Below are 8,563 nucleotides of genomic sequence, written 5' to 3' on the forward strand. Positions count from 1 at the left end.
CTTAACACACACGTGCAATTTGTCTCTACAAACTGGTCAATTCCCAACACAAGTAAAAACAGCGAAAGTAATACCACTGTTTAAAAATGGAGATAGACACCAATTCACAAATTACAGGCCTGTTTCTCTACTTTCACAATTTTCAAAAATACTGAAAAAAGATTTCATTAATAGACTTGACAAATTTATAGATAAATATAAAATGATAATGGACAGTGAGTATGGTTTCAGACCAAACAGATCAACATCCATGGCGTTAATGGAACTTATTGAAAATATCACCAATAATATAGACAATACACAGTTGATGTTTTCATTGACCTAAAAAAAAAGCTTTTGACACAATTAATCATGAAATATTACTTGATAAACTGGAGTACTGTGGCATTAGCGGAGTGGTGCTAGAGTGAGTCAGGAGTTATTTGAGAGACAGGCAACAGTTTGTGAAGCTTGGTGAATATCAATCAGAGTGCCTGGACATTGTTTGTGGAGTTCCACAGAGATCAGTATTGGGACCAAAACTGTTTATCCTGTACATCAATGATATATGTAAAACATCTGATATATTACAGTTTATTTTATTTGCAGATGATACAAATGTTTTTTGTGCTGCAGAGAATTCACAGCAGCTTTTGGAAATTGTCACACCAGAAATGATTAAACTGAAAACATGGTTTGACAGAAACAAGTTATCACTAAATTTGAATAATACTACATTTATATTATTTGGACATTGTAAAAAGGATGCTGGAGCAAAATTGTTGATAAATTTTGTTGAGGTAGAGCAAGTTTCTTATACAAAATTTCTGGATTTGATAATAGACAACAAAATCTGCTGGAAACCTCACATAAAGCATATACAAGCTAAACTGGCAAGAAACAACTCTGTACCGAGTAAAGCTAAACATTTTTTTGCATTTTTCCAAAACTCCGGGTACTTTACTGTTCACTTATACTGCCATATTTGTAATACTGTGTGGAAATCCGGGGAAATACATACAAAACTTCACTTCAACCGTTATGTAAAATTCAGAAAAAAGCTACCAGGATGATTACTAAAGCAGGATTTAGAGACCACACTAACATTATGTTCTTGAAATTAAAAATTCTGAAGTTTATGGATCTTTTAAAATATAAAACTGCAAAAACTATGTACAAAGCCAGATAGAATATGTTACCAGGATATGTGCAGAGGATGTTTTTTGACGGAGAAGGGGACTATGAATTGAGGGGAAAATGAAATCTGAAGACTCTTACAGCACGGACAAAGGTTAAAATATTTTGTATTACCATTTGTGTGGTAAAACTGTTGAACAGTTTTCCTGTGGATCTACAACAATGTCCAAGCATTAGTCAGTTCATAAAGATGTTTCGAAAACTGCTTTTGGAAGAATATGAAACTGATAAGTTGATGACCCATTGTATATATAACTATGCTAAATTGTATCAAAATCATATCTATCACGGTAGCTAGGTTTATACATTTACTTCATTCCTTGTTTATTGTTTGGGGAAAGTAATGATAGGAATTAGGGGTAACAATGAATAGTAGGATTCAATAGAATGTTAAGTATGGTTTAGATATTAATAAGTATGTATTTACAGTGGCTTGTAAAAGTATTTTCCAGATTTTGTCACATTACAGCCACAAATATGAATCAATTTTATTGGAATTCCACGTGAAAGACCAATGAAAATCAAACCTTTTTCAGAGTTATCAAACATTATTTCAGTTATCAGTTATTTATTTGTAAAAAATGTTTGGAATCGTGTATGATTTTCATTCCACTTCTCACATGTACACCACTTTGTATTGGTCTTTCACGTGGAATTCCAATAAAACTGATTCATGTTTGTGGCTGTAATGTGACAAAATGTGGAAAAGTTCAAGGGGGCCGAATACTTTTGCAAGCCACTGTGAGCGACTATTTTGCACAGAGGCAGTGGCTTACGACACCAACTGTCGGCCATCTATAATCCAGTTTTGAGATCCCTTCCCAGACGCCTTAACGCCCACTCACACCCTGGGCAATCTGACCTCAAAAAAATCATATGATAGGGTGGGGCTAGGTAAATCTGGGTCTCTCCACCATTTGACTCTAGAACTGAATAAGCTTCTCAGGGGAGAGGTGAAACGTCTTCAAGCAACTTAAGAACAACTTAAGAAGTCCAGACACTTTTCTTTCCAAGCTTCTTAGACCATAAAAACGCAACTTTCAATTTTAGACAGTGGACTTCTTTTGCCTGAGTACAAAATATTATCTCAGTACAGCAGTGGCTTGTGGATTTTTAATTGTGGGATGTTTGGTTTGTCAAACGAAATGAATTTTCACTACACAGCTGTTATTATCAGAAGGGAAGAGAAAGGTGACCACAATTAAAACAACAGCCTCATCCTAATTGTCCGTGATCATAAATTTCTCTGTGCTCTAAATGTCTGTAATATATTTATATTAATGTATTTGTATATTTTTATTTCATTCCACTTCATGGACCGTACCAGATAAATTAGGAGACCTGGTGAGGGCAGTATTACGCCTTTGATATCTCCAGTCTACCGTAAGTTCAGTAGAAGAAGAATAGCAGCAATGGCGCCACTGAGAGATCCCGTCGCGATCCCGAGTTAAGTTTGAAGACGTTGGTTTGGCGGTATCGGTTGTCGTTGCAATAATGTCTTCAGTTCAGCATCTGAGAGAGTTTATCAAGAAGAGATTAACTTCAGCTGCAGAAGAAATCTTCTCAGAGTTTGAAAAAACGATCGTCCGGTATGAGGAGGAGATCCGTCAGCTAAGACTGCTTGATATCAGACCCGGGATAAAGTCACACAATACAGGTGTGTAAATTTGTGGAGGTGTGGGAGTTGCGGGATCATCGTGTGATTCATGTGGGCATGATCTAAACTATTGATCTAAACTAGTAATACACCACAGTAAAGTTTATGCAGTTATATCTGTGCAATGTTGAGAAGGTTACTTTTAAAATGTTTTCCACTAAAGATTACATTGGCCAAATGTAGTTTATAACGTATCCTGTTAAGTTACTCAATGTGAATAACGTATTCTAAATACTTTGGTCCGGATTATTTGGTATATTTGCATGCTTTTTACAACTACATGAATGTACTATTGCCATGTGAATTATTGCGATAACTAAAGGCTACTAGCCACCGAGCTAACATTGTTAGCTGGCTTTAGCTAAAGTTATAGACTAAAGACTGTTAGACTTGATTCATAGCATTAACATCCTGCTAGCTACAAACAATCATGTGCAGCAATCCCAAGTAAATTTTTAAATCCTGATGTAAAATGAGTAACAGTAGGGTGGACATTAGGTAAGGCTGCAGTTTTTGCAGCGATTTCGTATAGAAAACAATTTCTGTATCAGTAATAGATTTTCTTTCTGTTTGCTTTTAGAACTGCACATGATTATTTGCAGCTAGCAGGTTGTAATGCAGCCTTCAGTAATAGTAGTGAGTCACACAGCGATAGTACATCAAAGATTCCGAAGTGGGACATAACCTAGATAGCTACAACAACTAAAACAAGGTAGTTGTAGTAGGCTAATGTTAGGGCTGTGCAATATGACGAAATATGGGATGATTATATATATTATTGATTATATATAGATTATTATTATATATATATATAGATATAGATATATATATAGATATATATATAGATATATAGATATCGATATCTGATGTGGCACACCTGTGAGGTGGGATGGATTATCTCAATATAGCAGATGTGCCCACTACCACACATTTGGACTGATTTGTGACCACTGTTTGGGAGGGATGGTTATATTGTGTATCTGGAATGAATTTTAGGTCTCTACGTCCATCCCATGGGGAATGGGAGCAGTAACAAAGGTGTTGCGTTTATATTTTTGTTGAGTGTATATAATAACCACAATTGGATTGTAAAAATCCTGCAACTTCAGTGGTGTCAAACTGGCTTAGCTTTCGTCACTCAGATACACAACAAAGCACTATTTTTAGTAGAGCATGCTAGCGGGCCGTCGTTATTTTGTTATTATTGTTTTTTGGAAAATACGGCACACTTAAAATCAATCCTTTGATTTTTCTGAAAATCAACAGTGCCCCTTATAATCCCGTGTGTCTTATGTGTGAATTCTGGTTGTGTTTACTGACCTCGAAACAATTTTATGTGGTACACGGCGCTCGAAAATCTGTCAAATGTTTTAGTACGACTTTGCTGAGCTACGAAGCCGCACCGTTTGATGGATTGTCGGAGCATTACGGCTATCGTAGGCAGGAGCCTCGCGGAGTGATACGTACTGTGCTTCAACATAATATTACCATATTGTGTGTGCATAACCTCTTTTTGCGTTTTGTGGATATTATACATGGTTATGATGAGGATATGTCGGCCAATTTCCACCGGAAATAACTTTTGGTTAAACTGTCAACAAGGAATTTGCATTTGCACTGTTACATTTTTATATAAGTTTAATGCACATAAAACACAGCTGATTGTTTAAGTGAAAATACATTGATGGATTTTTTGGGGTTTTTTTTGCACTAATAAAGTTGTGGAGTTAATAAAGTATTTTGTCTAGTGTCAATTATATTGTCAGTTACATCGTTATCGTAAATTTTCAAATGTATATTGTGAGAAGTATTTTTGTTCATATCGCCCTGCTCTATAGCATATCTTACTTGCCGTTGTAAAATACTTTAAGCTTTCATGTCATCATCATATGCAGATCATGCTGCTGTTCATTTGTTTGTTTGTTTGTTTATTCACATTGTGTGATGATCACTGGCAGTCAAATCTAGAAATTAGACCCCAGACAGTTGTAAGGTTATCAGCATCACCCAATGAACAAATGACTATGACTGAATGTTTCTGTGGCAACATCTGCAAGAATGCAAGAGCCCTTGAAACCATAAGCTAAATTCTCAATAGGTGACCCCTTTTAATCCTTCTTGATCTTTCTTATTATCACATTAGTCACGATTTTCTTGTGTCTTTTTGTTGAACACGAAGGTCTGGATGATCAGCAGATCTGTTACCAGGAGAGGAGTCTCAACCAGGAGGACCCAGAGCCTCCACAGATTAAAGAGGAACAGGAGGAAATGTGTAGCAGTGAGGAAGGAGAGCAGCTTGAACTGAAGCAGGAGGATGAAGGGATTCATGTCTGGACCGGAGAACAGCTGGATTTGTTGTGGAAACCTGGACTAAAGCTGACCAGAATAGGTATGTAAAAGTGTAATATACAGATTTCATAATATGGAAATGAATATGACTCATAACAAAATGTCACAAAGACACATGGCGTGCATTACCGCCTGGGATACTGCCTCACTGAAGACATGTTTTCTGTTAGCACAGTAAAATAAAAACTGGGTTTCAAATCTTCTGTTGTTTAATAAAAAAATAAAATTTCCACCAGATTTAAGTCATGTTATCCCAGAATTGTACGCAGTATGTAGAAAAATGTTGAGACAATGAAAACTGTGGATTATTGGCCACAAGGACCAAGTTGGAGCAGCGAGCTGTACGCCTCATAAATGATGACTTTCTGCATGTAAACAGAATTATTCTCTGTTCACTGCATGAGAGAGAATATTTAAATATCGCTCACATATCTGAGAGACCTGCTCACAGTGTAACATCAAGACCTCCCACAGCAACATGATTGTAAGGAAAACTGTAGCCAGGAGAGGAACTCCAGTCTGGACCAGCAGAACACAGATCCTCCACAGACTAAAGAGGAACAGGAAGAAATCTCCACCAATCAGGAAGAAGAGCAGCTTGCACTGAAGCAGGAAACCAATGGCATCATCATCTGGACCGGGCAGGAGCTGGGCATCATGTGGAACCCTGAAGTAAAGTTGCACAGAATACGTATGCAAAACCTTAATAGATAGAGTCGGTTTTGTATTAAGAAATCTAACTCATGTTGGATCCTAATCAGACCTCAGATGTATGTTAATGAGACACATGATGAATCTAAGCACCAACTGCAACAAGGAAACTGAATTAATATTCTAAGAGCCAAAATGTCTAGCCCTTCCAATGTCGCTCCTGTCAGGACTGTCCTATGTTGGTCATAATTGTAATAAACTTGAGCCCAAGAGAGAGGAAGACTCCCTACAATGAGTTGAAACATTACCTTGTTATTTATTCCTGCATATACATTTTTTGTCATTCGCATTGTCACTTTGTTTGTCCCTCACGAGCTGCAGCAGCAAGGGACAAACTAGGCAGTATCACATTTAATAACAGGAAATGAATAGACATGTAATCTTTTCTTTTTTTGGCCACATTTTTCAAGTGGCCTTTATTTGACAAGATCATATAAAAAAAAATTAAAAACAAAACAAAACATTAAATTATGCTTTTGGTGTGCCACCTCAATGTTTTCAGTAGCCCCCATATGGCCACCCACATGAAAAAATTCTGGAGGCACCCCTGTACATTATGACTGAGTACATCCACTGAACCTTTTGTGAATAACATAATTATCCCCATTAGGGCTCAATGATCAATTTAAAAATGTAATATCGATTTGAAACTAAGCTTTTAACAAACCACACAAGACTATGATAGTTGTCCTTGTGCCATGTGTTTCTGGATCTTTCTTTCTTCTTCTGTCCCTTTGGATTCCAGCACAAGGCCTGTGTAGTGATTTTATTGGTGGGCTTCCTGAGGGTGAGGCCAATCCAACAATAATTTCTTTTCAGGATTGGTATTGCTATTGGTTCCTAGTTTGTTCTTGTCCGCAGTTTTTAATCTTTTCTGGTAAATAGAGCAGAGGACTTGTTGGAGGCAGCTGTTGATGAATGTCTGTAATAGGGATGGACCGATCCAATATTACGTATCGGTATCAGTCTGATACTGACCTAAATTACTGGATCGGATATTGGAGAGAAATAAAAAATGTAATCCGATCCATTAAATATCACAAAAGCACCTCACAAAACTTGCAACATGGCGTAACCCAGCTCATGACCTTAGCACGTCGGAGCAGTATGCGTCACATGATAGAGCAACTGTGGCCCGCAAGACCTGTCAGCGGTCTGGTTGAGCATTTGGAGCCTTGCTGCCAAACTGGCATCTCAGAGAAAGCTATACTAGAGAAGTAAAGCAAGTGTGTAAGTTCAACGCTGAACGTTTAGCTTAAAAACCTATTTATGGAGCGACTGCCTCTTTCTCTCCCTCCCTCTCCTGTTGCTACATCAATCATGAAACTGGTCAATGATCGGCTTTTCTGTCACGGGGCCTGTTTCTTTTGTTTGTTTATCACCCACTCTATGCCAGAAAGAGGAAACCAGCGGATAAACTTCAGCAGCACGTTAAAGTTTGCTAAGCTGTTGTTAGAATTTCTTTAATATTACTTTCTAAACCAGGATCCTTTTCTACGAAGCTGACAGCTGGTAACTGTGCAGGGGCGGGTCTAGTTTTGCCAGGGGGCCAGCTGGGGCACAAAGAAATACTTTTCTTTCTTATTGTCATTTAACATGTCTAGCTTTTAATAAATAATTATGTGAATCTTAATAATCTCGTAATCTTGTTAACGGGGGTGATGCGATGTCACTGGTATGCATGAATTAATTAAACAGTCCAATAACTTCAGCAGTTCTTATCTTGTCCTTTTTTGTGTTTATTCCAACAAGACATTTTAACATTTTAACATAACAGCGCAGTGGTCACAAACTGTTTGCCTTCTTACAATTAACAACACACCTGACACCGATTAGCTGCTACCTTTACATGAACCAGCCATATGAAAACAGGAAAAGGTGACCTCTAGCGGCCACATAAGGTATAAACCCAAAAATGGCTCCTACAGCCAGAATAGAGAGGATGGTGTAGGTTTAAGTTTATTATATTCATCAGCATTGCTGAACTATGAAATATTTTGGGTGCAGTGTATTTTTTTCAGGGAATGAATTCTCTTTTGGCTCTTGACAAAGGCAGTCGCACTTTTCTGGGATGAGACATGCACATTAAAACAAAAACTCCACAGTCTCCACAGTCCACAGTCACTTGATAACACACAAAATCCAACAGAGTAAAATTTATGAGAATCTCGTAGTTTGTCCTACAGATACTTTTTTGTGTTGTTTTGAAATCGCCCCTGATGTATGATTATCTTTTTATTTACATAAATTACATGTCAACCTTGAATGATACAAAAACTGAGCAGAAAGCAAGAAGTGAAGTGTTTGAGTTTAAAGTTTCCACCTCATGGGTTTTAATTTTTTCAGTCAATTTAAGGAATTCCAGGTTTCCTCTGCAGCATTGAATGAAAAAAATAATTTAAATAGATTTTGGACATGGATAAATGTAGTTAAATATTTATGCTCTGCTTTTTGGAATATACAATTCCAAACTTAAATTGATCACACAACAGGAGTGTTCTCAGCAAAACAGCTTCTCCCCCCAACATGGCTTTCATTGGTATATCTGTGCGACATGCTTACCACGTGGAGACCTGCTGGATGGTTAACTTGTAATTTTTCAAATGTATGTTTGTTGTTTGTTTTTTTTAATCTGTTGCTTCAGATCTTCCACAGTGTGACTGTAAGGAT

This window comes from Astatotilapia calliptera, chromosome 18 (assembly GCF_900246225.1).
Source record: "Astatotilapia calliptera chromosome 18, fAstCal1.2, whole genome shotgun sequence".
Lineage (NCBI taxonomy): Eukaryota > Metazoa > Chordata > Actinopteri > Cichliformes > Cichlidae > Astatotilapia > Astatotilapia calliptera.